The sequence below is a fragment of the Rutidosis leptorrhynchoides genome, chromosome 5, assembly GCF_046630445.1.
Source record: "Rutidosis leptorrhynchoides isolate AG116_Rl617_1_P2 chromosome 5, CSIRO_AGI_Rlap_v1, whole genome shotgun sequence".
NCBI classification, from domain to species: Eukaryota; Viridiplantae; Streptophyta; class Magnoliopsida; order Asterales; family Asteraceae; genus Rutidosis; species Rutidosis leptorrhynchoides.
The window spans coordinates 250,697,924-250,710,780 of record NC_092337.1 but is presented as its reverse complement, the minus strand read 5'-3'; positions in this window follow the sequence as shown (position 1 = coordinate 250,710,780).

The following is a 12,857-nucleotide window of genomic DNA, read 5'->3' as shown; positions in this document are numbered from 1 at the left end:
TTTGGTGAAAACTCTTATTTTATATGGATATGAAATATATCCAAAATTCATGGTTAAACTCAAAGTGAAAGTATGTTTTTCAAAAGGGTCATCAAGATGTCGTTCTTACGACGGATATGACTATCTTCACTTATTTGACACCTAAGCTGTATTTTAAACTATAAACCTATACTTTATCTATTAATATTAATAATGTTGAGTTCGATACGAAACTATGGCAACTTGAATCACTCAAAACGGATTTGTAACGAAGAAATTATGGATAAAACAAATTGGATATTTTTCTTAATTTTTAGCTACGGACATGATTTATAAAAATGGATGCTAACCTTATCCTAGCTAACTTACCTTGTATCCTACATGTATTTATACATGTCTTATTCCTGAACTTATGGAAATACAATTTATAATAGTCGTGATTAAGTTCTACGACAATATATTATAGTCTTAATAAAGATCGTAAGGCACCATATATATATATATGACTTGATCACCGTGGACTCGTATACAAAGTTTTGACATATCATTTTGACTTCTTCTATATATATTATTGGAATGAAGTATTAGACACCATTGGCAGTAATCTCGAGTTAGCTGTGGGTCAAAGTGGATTCCAAAATATTATATACTTTGAGTTGTGATCGAGCTTGAGACATGTATACAATGGGTCGCGGATTGCTTCAGACAATATACATATTATGTGTCTTATTATATTAAGACAATATATTATTATGTTAGTGAATTCTAACACAATATACGCATTTATATTTATATATATATTTATACTGTCGGACTATTGGACTATTGGACTACGAACGTTGGACTACTAACAATGGACAATTAAAATTATCACAAGTATCATAAGTATGGAATATTAATTATATATATATATATATATATATATATATATATATATATATATATCTTGACACAAGAATATTATTATTAGGTTCGTGAATTTGTCAAACGGCCAAGTCTTATCACCATTTATTCGGAAATCATCACAAGTGAGTTATAGTCCCATTTTTACTATTTAAATTATTTTGGAATGAGAATACATGCAAAATTTATAAATGTTTTACAAAATAAGCACAAGTTCATGAAACTACATTCTACGATTGATTTGTTATACCGGATATCTGTACTTATTATTATTATTATGCTTGGTAACCTAAGAATTAGTGAAAAACACTAATTGACGCGAATCCTAAAGGTAGATCTACGGGCACCAACCACCCCCATTTTCGAATAGTGAAAATGCTTTAGTACTTCGAAGGGTTCTTGTCATACATTTGAATAGCAGAATGTATGATGCCAGAAATCTTAAGTGCTCTGTGTTAAGGTCGGTTACCAGGTGACTCATCGTATGAATGATTTTTGCAGTTGTAATGATCCTGCGCATTTAATTAAATGAAATCTTGTGGCTTATTAAATGTTTTGATTATTATATAGAAATTAAACCTATGACTCACCAACATTTTTGTTGACGTTTTAAGCATATTTATTCTCAGGTGAATATTAAAAACGCTTCCACTGTCGTATGCCAACCCAAGGTCAAGATTTGGAGTCGGCATAATTGTTTATATTGTTTAAACTTGCATTCGGAGTATTTGTTGTAATATATTTGATCATATTGTAATGGGTTGTGTAAAAACTTATTTATTTGAGGAGATTGTCTTTGATAGACAATCTAAATTATGTCATTAAGACCTTTATTCAATAATAAAGGTTATGGTTGTTTTTAAAAACGAATGCAAGATTTGAAAAACGTCTCATATAGAGGTCAAAACCTCGCAAAGAAACCAATTAATATGAAACGTTTATAATTAATATGAACAGGGCATTTCAATTACATACAAGGATAATTGGTGTAATTGTTAACAAAGTATTAAAACCTTGGATTACACTCAGTCGATAACCTGGTGTAATTATTAACAAAGTATTAAAACCTTGTTACAGTTCAAATACCTAATTAGTTTGAATATTTGACTTCGGAAATAAGGTTAATTTGACGAGCATTTTATAATTATGACCGATGGACTATTATGGACAAAAACCAGATAGGTATCAAATAAACAAGGACAAAGGACAATTAACCCAGAGAAATAAATTAAAATCAAAACGTCAAACATCATGATTACGGAAGTTTAAATAAGCATAATTATTTTATCGTATTTCTCATCGTACTTTTAATTACTGTCATTTTATTATTCGCAATTTTATATATCGTCATTGTTATTTATTTTACGCACTTTAATTATCGTCATTTATCTTTATGCTTAATATTTAAAATCGACAAACCGGTCATTAAACGTTAAAACCCCCTTTTATAATATTACTACCTATATATAATTATATATATTTGTATAAATATAGTTGTTAAAAATATAGTACGTTATCACTAGCTCACTGTGGAATGAACCGGACTTACTAAAAACTACATTACTCTATGATTAGGTACACTGCCTATAAGTGTTGTAGCAAGGTTTAGGTATATCCACTCTATAACCAAAGTTTCCAAACATATTGGCGTTTGTTTGTTGAATGATAAATGGTGCACATCATTTGTTCATTCCATCTTGTTGTTACATCACATTTGTTTTTCGTTTTGTCATCAAAATTAGTAGCTTTTGCTGAACTTAATGCCAGTCTTTGAAAATGCGCTGTTTTACCCTGTTGCGTACATAAAATAAAATACATACAATACAAATAATAACATGCATGGTGTAGTGACCCGAACTTTTCCATGTTTATATATATTAATTGAGATTGATATTTACATGATTAAATGTTTCCAACATGTTAAGCAATCAAACTTGTTAAGACTTGATTAATTGAAATATGTTTCATATAGACAATTGACCACCCAAGTTGACCGGCGATTCACGAACGTTAAAACTTGTAAAAACGACATGACGATATATATATGGATATACATATGGTTAACATGAGATTATGATAAGTATCTCTATAAGTATATTAACAATGAGTTATATACATATAAACAAGACTACTAACTTAAGGATTTCGAAACGAGACATATATGTAACGATTATCGTTGTAACGACATTTAAATGTATATATATATATCATATTAAGATATATTAATATATCATAATATCATGATAATATAATAATTTAACATCTCATTAGATATAATAAACAATGGGTTAACAATATTAATTGAGATCGTTAACTTAAAGGTTTCAAAACAACACTTACATGTAATGACTAACGGTGACTTAACGACTCAGTTAAAATGTATATACATGTAGTGTATTTAGATGTATTAAAATACTTTTGGAAGACTTCAAGACATATATCAAAACACTCATACTTAACGAAAATGGTTACAGTTACTTTCCCATTCTTTTCTTTCATTAAGAATTCTAGTCGTATTCTTACCCGTATTATACACAGCTTCAAAACGTACTTACTATGGGTATATACCAATAGGAACTAGCATGGGATTTCACTCTTGATTATGTCATGTATGACTAATCAATTTTAACTTCTACCATGAGCTAGTCAACTAACTAGAACTCCTTTTAACCCCACTCACCACTCACCAATTACCACTCATCATTCACTCCATTTCACTTTCAATTCTCTTTTTAATTCTCTCTCAACATACACACACACACTATTATGAACGTATTTTTCCAGTAGTTAATCATCATCTTCATCAAAAATCACTTCAAGAATCAAGCTATAATCATCATAGGAAGAACACTTCAAAAATCCCTTCAAGTTTACTAATTTACTTCCAAGCTTTCTAATCCATTCCAAGTAATCTTCTAAGATCAAGAAACCTTTGTGATATACAGTAGGTTATCTTTCTTATTCAAGGTAATATTCATATTCAAACTTTGATTCAATTTCTATAACTATAAACTATCTTAATTCGAGTAAAAATCTTACTTGAACTTGTTTTTGTGTCATGATCCTACTTCAAGAACTTTCAAGCCATCCAAAATCCTTTGAAGCTAGATCATTTCTTGTCACTTCCAGTAGGTTTACCTACTAAACTTGAGGTAGTAATGATGTTCATAACATCATTCGATTCATATATATAAAACTATCTTATTCGAAGGTTTAAACTCGTAATCACTAGAACATAGTTTAGTTAATTCTAAACTTGTTCACAAAAAAAGTTAATCCTTCTAACTTGACTTTTAAAATTAACTAAACACATTTTCTATATCTATATGATATGCTAACTTAATGATTTAAAACCTGGAAACACGAAAAACACCGTAAAACCAGATTTACGCCGTCGTAGTAACACCGCGGGCTGTTTTGGGTTAGTTAATTAAAAACTATGATAAACTTTGATTTAAAAGTTGTTATTCTGAGAAAATGATTTTTATTATGAACATGAAACTATATCCAAAAATTATGGTTAAACTCAAAGTGGAAGTATGTTTTCTAAAATGGCCATCTAGACGTCGTTCTTTCGACTGAAATGACTACCTTTACAAAAACGACTTGTAACTTATTTTTCCGACTATAAACCTATACTTTTTCTGTTTAGATTCATATAATAGAGTTCAATATGAAACCATAGCAATTTGATCCACTCAAAACGGATTTAAAATGAAGAAGATATAGGTAAAACAAGATTGGATAATTTTTCTCATTTTAGCTACGTGAAAATTGGTAACAAATCTATTCCAACCATAACTTAATCAACTTGTATTGTATATTATGTAATCTTGAGAAACCATAGACACGTATACAATGTTTCGACCTATCATGTCGACACATCTATATATATTTCGGAACAACCATAGATACTCTATATGTGAATGTTGGAGTTAGCTATACAGGGTTGAGGTTGATTCCAAAATATATATAGTTTGAGTTGTGATCAATACTGAGATATGTATACACTGGGTCGTGGATTGATTCAAAATAATATTTATCAATTTATTTCTGTACATCTAACTGTGGACAACTAGTTGTAGGTTACTAACGAGGACAGCTGACTTAATAAACTTAAAACATCAAAATATATTAAAAGTGTTATAAATATATTTTGAACATACTTTAATATATATGTATATATTGTTATAGGTTCGTGAATCAACAGTGGCCAAGTCTTACTTCCCGACGAAGTAAAAATCTGTGAAAGTGAGTTATAGTCCAACTTTTAAAATATAATATTTTTGGGATGAGAATACATGCATGTTTTATAAATGATTTACAAAATAGACACAAGTACGTGAAACTACATTCTATGGTTGAATTATCGAAATCGAATATACCCCTTTTTATTAAGTCTGGTAATCTAAGAATTAGGGAACAGACACCCTAATTGACGCGAATCCTAAAGATAGATCTATTGGGCCTAACAAACCTCATCCAAAGTACTGGATGCTTTAGTACTTCGAAATTTATATCATATCCGAAGGGTGTCCCGGAATGATGGGGATATTCTTATATATGCATCTTGTTAATGTCGGTTACCAGGTGTTCACCATATGAATGATTTTTATCTCTATGTATGGGATGTGTATTGAAATATGAAATCTTGTGGTCTATTGTTACGATTTGATATATATAGGTTAAACCTATAACTCACCAACATTTTTGTTGACGTTTAAAGCATGTTTATTCTCAGGTGAATATTAAGAGCTTCCGCTGTTGCATACTAAAATAAGGACAAGATTTGGAGTCCATGTTTGTATGATATTGTGTAAAAACTGCATTCAAGAAACTGATTTCGATGTAACATATTTGTATTGTAAACCATTATGTAATGGTCGTGTGTAAACAGGATATTTTAGATTATCATTATTTGATAATCTACGTAAAGCTTTTTAAACCTTTATTAATGAAATAAAGGTTATGGTTTGTTTAAAAATGAATGCAGTCTTTGAAAAACGTCTCATATAGAGGTCAAAACCTCGCAACGAAATCAATTAATATGGAACGTTTTTAATCAATAAGAACGGGACATTTCAGTTGGTATCCGAGCGTTGGTCTTAGAGAACCAAAATTTTGCATTAGTGTGTCTTATCGAGTTTGTTAGGATGCATTAGTGAGTCTGGACTTCGACCGTGTTTACTTGAAAAATGATTGCTTAACAAATTTTGTTGGAAACTATATATTTTTAACATGTGAATATTATGTGATATATTAATCTCTTAACGCGTTTGATATTATGTGATAGATGTCTACCTCTAGAACAAGTCCCATTGACTCACCTAATAATAATGAAGAGTCAAATGTAAATTGGAATGATTCGTGGACTGATTCACAAGTTCCCGAAGAGGAACCAGAAGAAGAGTCGGAACCAGAAGAAGAATCGGAACCGGAAGAAGAATTGGAACCGGATGAAGAAATAGAATCGGTGGGGGAAATAATAAAACGGTTAAGTAAAAGAAAATCCTCAACCAACCGACCAAGGTTAATTATGGTCAATGGTGTTTCCGCTAAGGAAGCAAAATATTGGGAGGATTGCCAATTCTCCGATGAATCGGATTCTGACGAGAATTCCGATGATGTTATAGAAATTACCCCAACTGAATTTAAAAAGGCAAAAGAAAATAATAAGGGAAAGGGCATAAAAATAGAGAAATCTAATTCCAACCCCGATGAACTTTATATGTATCGTCAACCCCCGAAGTCCTTAAGTTGTAACAATGACCCGGGAACCTCTAAACCATCAGGTTTTTCTAAACCAATGTGGAAAACGACGGCTCGTATTAGGGGAACATCATATATCCCTAGAAACTTGGCAAAACGAACCAAAACCGAAGAAGAAGAAACAAGCGAGTCGGAATAAGATAGTTGTATTCGTGTGGTGTAATATATGTAATATAGTATGCTTATGCTTTATGATATATGTAAAAATTGCTTGTGTTAATAAGTATTTTTTTTTATGAATCTAACTCTTGTCTATTTTACAGTATAAAAACACAAAATGGATAGACAACCCAATATTTTAAGAGACCTACCCGGAGACATGATTGATGAAATCTTGTCTAGAGTCGGTCAGAATTCTTCGGCACAACTATTTAAGGCGAGATCAGTTTGTAAGACATTCGAAGAACGTTCCAAGAATGCCTTGGTTTATAAAAGGCTTTCGTTCGAAAGATGGGGGATATCACATTGGGAAATCCATAAGTTACGATGTGTTTACTTTGACGCATATATTGCGGGGAACCCAAATGCTATTTTACGCAATGGGTTAAGAAATTATTTTGACTCAATATGTAGCGACCCGACAAAATCGTCATTGACGGCGCCGTCTACTTAGGTCCCGTTACGTGGTCATAAGTCTTTAAAACAACGTTTGACCAAAAGATATGTCGCATTCATTTTAAATGTAAAGATTGTTCAAAGTTTACAAGAATAATTCCACCACAAGTTACGTTACAAAGTTATAAGTACAATGAAACTTATGCGACACAATTTAAAATTAGCCAAAAGACGCTCCAACTATGCATGTATACTCGACATCCAAGCAAGTATCAAAAGTAATGAGCGGAAGCATGTATTACACAAATGTTCAAGGACCTGAGAAAAACATAGAAATCTGTCAACGAAAACGTTGGTGAAATCATAGGTTTGATTAAGTAAGTACAAGTGAACCACAAGATTTGCAACAATGAGATAATAGTAATACATTCTAAAAGTTTGTTTTCATGAGCACCCAATTATCAATGCTTAACATTCCTTCCATAGAACCCCATCACCTTAGTGCTAGAACATACACTGTTTCTCGAAAATATATTTCATTCGTAAACGGTAGCGAACCGTTTGAATGAGGGTTTGTCAAACCCATATGGCCATATAACATAAGTTCTCGCTTACACCCGGCAAGTGTAACTAATGATAATCGAATTGAGGATTTTTGTTCTAAACTCGTATGTAGAATGTTTGTTTTCCTGTACTTGTGTTCACTTAGTTAAAAAGGAACGTTTATGTTTTCTCATCCCAAATGTAAGTTTCAAAAGAGTAAAAGTGGGACTATGATCTCACCTTGAGCGGAAGAGTAAATAGGTACTTCGATAAGTAAGGTGTGCAAAGAACAATGCTAGCCTTGACCTAAACAAATAGGTCGTATCAACAACGGTAAACACAAAAGGTCAAAGATGTTCAATTAGTCCTATGGCTCGTTACGACTCGATTACGTAGCATGTGAATCAATTTTTCAAGTTTCATGCAAGATGCGAGTATAAAAGCATGTTAGAACGATTTGCACAAACATTTGGTTAAGTTTGATTAAAAGTCAACTTGGTCGGGTCAAAGTCAACGAAAAAGTCAACACGTTCGGGTCAGGTCCCGAACTATTTCTCTGAGGTTTTTAATCATATATGAGCACGTTAGAACAAGTTACATGTGAATCGGAGGTGCGTAGCATAGTAAACATTTTTCGAAAAATGGTAAAACGAAACAGAACAGAACAGGCATATTGGACGGCGTCCAAAATGCCTGGACGGCGTCCAAGTTTGAAAGCCTGGATGGCGTCCAAAAGGCTGGACGGCGTCCAAGTTTGAAATCCTGGACGGCGTCCAAAAGGCTGGACGGCATCCAGATTAGTATCCAGGCCAGTTTACAGCAACTCTCAAGTGCACGAACCAAAACTCAAACAAATACAATTTGCGAACCTAAAACACCTAGAACATGTATCATACACCGTTGGGAAGGTATTTTGACGAGGAAAACGACTAAACACATTTCGTCTATCAATTCAATACTTACAACAACCAAAACCGCATTTAATGCTCATCATTAACCGCATCCAAGTTCATAAATACAAATCAATGATTCGGAAACTTACTACCTACATACAATACGCCATTTCGTAGGTAATCAAGCATACAATACAACCTAACACTTACTAATAACATCTCATGTCATTCCAAGTATCAAAAGTCCATTTCAAGCTTATCAAACCCCAACCCAAATTCACCAAAATCAATAATCAAGTTCATGAAGTTTTCTAAAGCAACCTACACATCAAATTGAAGCTAGTGATGCTAGTAACACAATTAAAACATCAACTTTTAACATCTAACAACATATGATCATCCAAAATTCAAGAACAACACACCAAAATTCAAGTTCATGCTAGTTACACTAAAACAAAGAGATCCAGCATATAAATCATATATTCATGTTAGACTTGAGCCATAGACACTAATTAACACTTTTATAAGTTAAAAACATCAAGAACACAAAATCTAGTGATTTTAGAAAGTTACCCAAATGTAATGAAATCGGTATGGAATCGAAGAGGAAGATGCAAGGATCACGAATTTGTAATTTGTTTTGTTGCTAACTTCCTAATCCGAATTTAGATGATGAATTCTTGTTGGTGTTTTTGAGAGAAAAAGAAGAAAGAATTAGGGAAAGAGGGGATGAATGAATGAAGGAGGAAGGGTTGACCCCTTTGACCTAGTCACCAAATTGGCATCTTGGCAAGTTTAGCCCCTCAAGTTTGAATCGGGTGCGTGAATTACCTAAACGATATAATTTAAAACGCGTATCAACGGGAGATGTTATAAATATATAACGGACTTTAAAAATGAATAAACGGAAAGTAAACGGAAAAAGGCGGGATGTTACATTACCTACTCCTTAAAAGAAATTTCGTCCCGAAATTTAAGTAGGCGTAGTAGTCGTTGTTTCTTCCTCGAGATCTTGCGTTTCTGAATTCACGAATAGATGAGAATACTTCCTTTGCATTTGATCTTGTCTTTCCCAAGTAAACTCGGGTCCCCTTTTGGCATTCCAACGGACCTTGACAATTGGAATTCGGCTTTGTTTTAACGTTTTGACGGAGGTGTCCACAATTTCAACCGGTTCCTCCACAAAATGAAGTTTGTCATCGATAGTAAGCTCCTCGAGAAGGATGACGAGTTCGGGTTCGGCTAAACACTTTTTCAAGTTAGATACATGGAAAGTAGGATGAACGGAACTCAGTTGAGGCGGAAGATCTAAACGATAAGCAACGGTTCCAACACGCTCCAAGATTTTGAAAGGACCAATATACCGCGGATTTAGCTTCCCGCATTTCCCGAAACGAATTACACCTTTCCAAGGTGCGACTTTTAACATTACATGATCACCGACTTGGAATTCGAGGTCGTTGCGTCTAGTGTCGGTATAGCTCTTTTGACGACTACGGGCCGTCCTAAGCCTATCTCGGATTTGAACGATCTTCTCGGTTGTTTCATGAATAAGTTCGGGACTGGTGATTTGTTTGTCGCCTACTACGGCCCAACAAAGAGGAGAACGACATTTTCGGCCATATAATGCTTCGAATGGTGCGGCGTTAATACTCGCGTGATAACTATTGTTGTAGAAGAATTCGGCGAGAGGCAAGTGCTTATCCCAAGCTTTTCCAAAGTCGACAACGCAAGCTCGTAGCATGTCTTCCAAGGTTTGAATTGTGCGTTCGCTTTGTCCTTCAGTTTGTGGATGATATGCGGTGCTCATGTCTAAACGCGTTCCCAATGCTTCTTGCAAAGTACGCCAAAATCCAGAAACAAAACGGCCATCTCGGTCGGAGATAATCGATAAGGGTACACCGTGTCGGGCTACGATTTCTTTGATGTAGAGTTGTGCGATTTTCTCCATGTTGTCGGTTTCCTTCATGGCTAGGAAGTGCGCGGATTTGGTGAGTCGGTCAACAATGACCTAAATAGTATCATAACCGCCAACCGTCTTTGGTAGTTTGGTGATAAAATCCATTGTTATCCTTTCCCATTTCCATTGCGGAATTTCGGGTTGTTGAAGTAGTCCGGACGGTCTTTGATGTTCGGCTTTGACTTTGGAGCAAGTTAGGCACTTTCCAACATAAGTAGCGACGTCCCTTTTAATGTTCGGCCACCAATATTGTTCTTTGAGGTCGTGGTACATCTTATTGGCACCGGGGTGAATCGAATATCTTGACTTATGGGCTTCGTCTAAAATAAGGCTTCGCAAGTCCCCATAACTAGGTACCCAAATTCTTCCGGCGAAATATCGGAGTCCGGTCTCTTTAACTTCGAATCGAGAGGTGAGGACGTTCAAGTGTTTGAGAGAGATGTTTTCATCCTTGAGAGCTTCATCTTGGGCTACACGAATTTGACTATTGAGGTTGGTGTGAATGGTGATGTTTAAAGCTCGGACACGAAGAGGCACCGCTCTTTCTTTTCGACTTAAGGCATCGGCTACTACGTTTGCCTTCCCGGGAAGGTAACGAAGCTCGCAATCGTAATCGTTCAAAGTTTCAATCCACCGTCGTTGTCTCATGTTTAGTTGCTTTTGATCGAAGATGTGTTGAAGGCTTTTGTGATCGGTGAAGATAGTACTCTTGGTTCCATAAAGATAGTGTCTCCACATTTTAAGTGCAAAGACAACGGCTCCGAGTTCGAGATCATGAGTTGTGTAATTCCGTTCATGAATTTTTAGTTGTCGAGAGGCATAAGCAATGACTTTCTTCCGTTGCATCAATACACACCCAAAACCATGTTTTGAGGCATCGCAATATACAACAAAATCATCATTGCCTTCGGGAAGTGACAAGATAGGAGCGGTGGTTAGCTTTGTCTTCAAGATTTGAAACGTGGATTCTTGCTCGGTCGCCCAAATGAATTTCTTTCCCTTGTGAGTTAATGCGGTTAGAGGACGTGCAACCAAAGAGAAGTTTTCGATGAATCTACTATAGTACCCGGCGAGACCCAAGAATTGACGAATGTGAGTAGGAGTAGTAGGAGTCTCCTATTTACTAATGGCTTCGATTTTCGTGGGATCGACTTTAATACCTTGATCACTTACAACATGACCAAGAAATTGAACTTCCTTCAACCAAAATTCACACTTGGAGAATTTGGCATAAAGTCGTTCTTGTCTCAAGAGTTCAAGCACAAGTCGGAGATGTTGTTCGTGCTTTTCTTCATTTTTAGAATATATCAATATGTCATCGATGAACACAATAACGAATTTATCGAGATACGGTTTGCACACGCGGTTTATAAGATCCATGAACACCGCCGGTGCGTTAGTGAGACCAAATGGCATGACAAGGAATTCATAACTACCATAACGAGTCCGGAAAGCGGTTTTGGAGACATCTTCCCCCTTAACCCTTAATTGATGATAACCCGAGCGGAGATCGATTTTCGAATATACACAAGACCCTTGTAGTTGATCAAAGAGGTCATCGATGTGAGGAAGAGGATATCGATTCTTAACTGTCAATTTATTTAGTTCACGATAATCAATGCACATTCTTAGGGATCCGTCTTTCTTTTTAACAAACAAAATCGGAGCTCCCCATGGTGAATGGCTAGGTTGGATAAAACCACGGTCAAGTAGTTCTTGGATTTGACTTTGCAATTCTTGCATTTCGGATGGAGCAAGTCTATACGGTGCACATGCTACGGGTGCGACTCCCGGAATAAGATTGATTTGGAATTCTACCGGTCGATGAGGTGGAAGACCCGGCAATTCGTCAGGAAATACATCGGAAAAGTCACTAACAATTGGCACATCATCGATATGCTTCTCATCGGACTTGACTTTCTTAACGTGGGCAAGGATCGCAAAACAACCCTTACGGAGTAGTTTTCTAACTTTAAGGAACGAAACGAGGTTGAGTCTCGTGCAACTCTTGTCGCCATAAACAATCAAAGGTTCACCATTCTCGATAGGAATTCGGATTGCGTTAAGATCACAAAGGATGTGAGATTTCGTTTTGACTAACCAATTCATACCGATTATTACATCAAAGCTTCCTAGTTCCATGGGTATCAAGTCAATTTCAAATTCCTTACCCAAAATGTTTAACGTACACCCCCGGTAATATGTGTCGGCACTTAATAGTTTCCCGTTAGCCACTTCAATGGTATAAGTGGTAT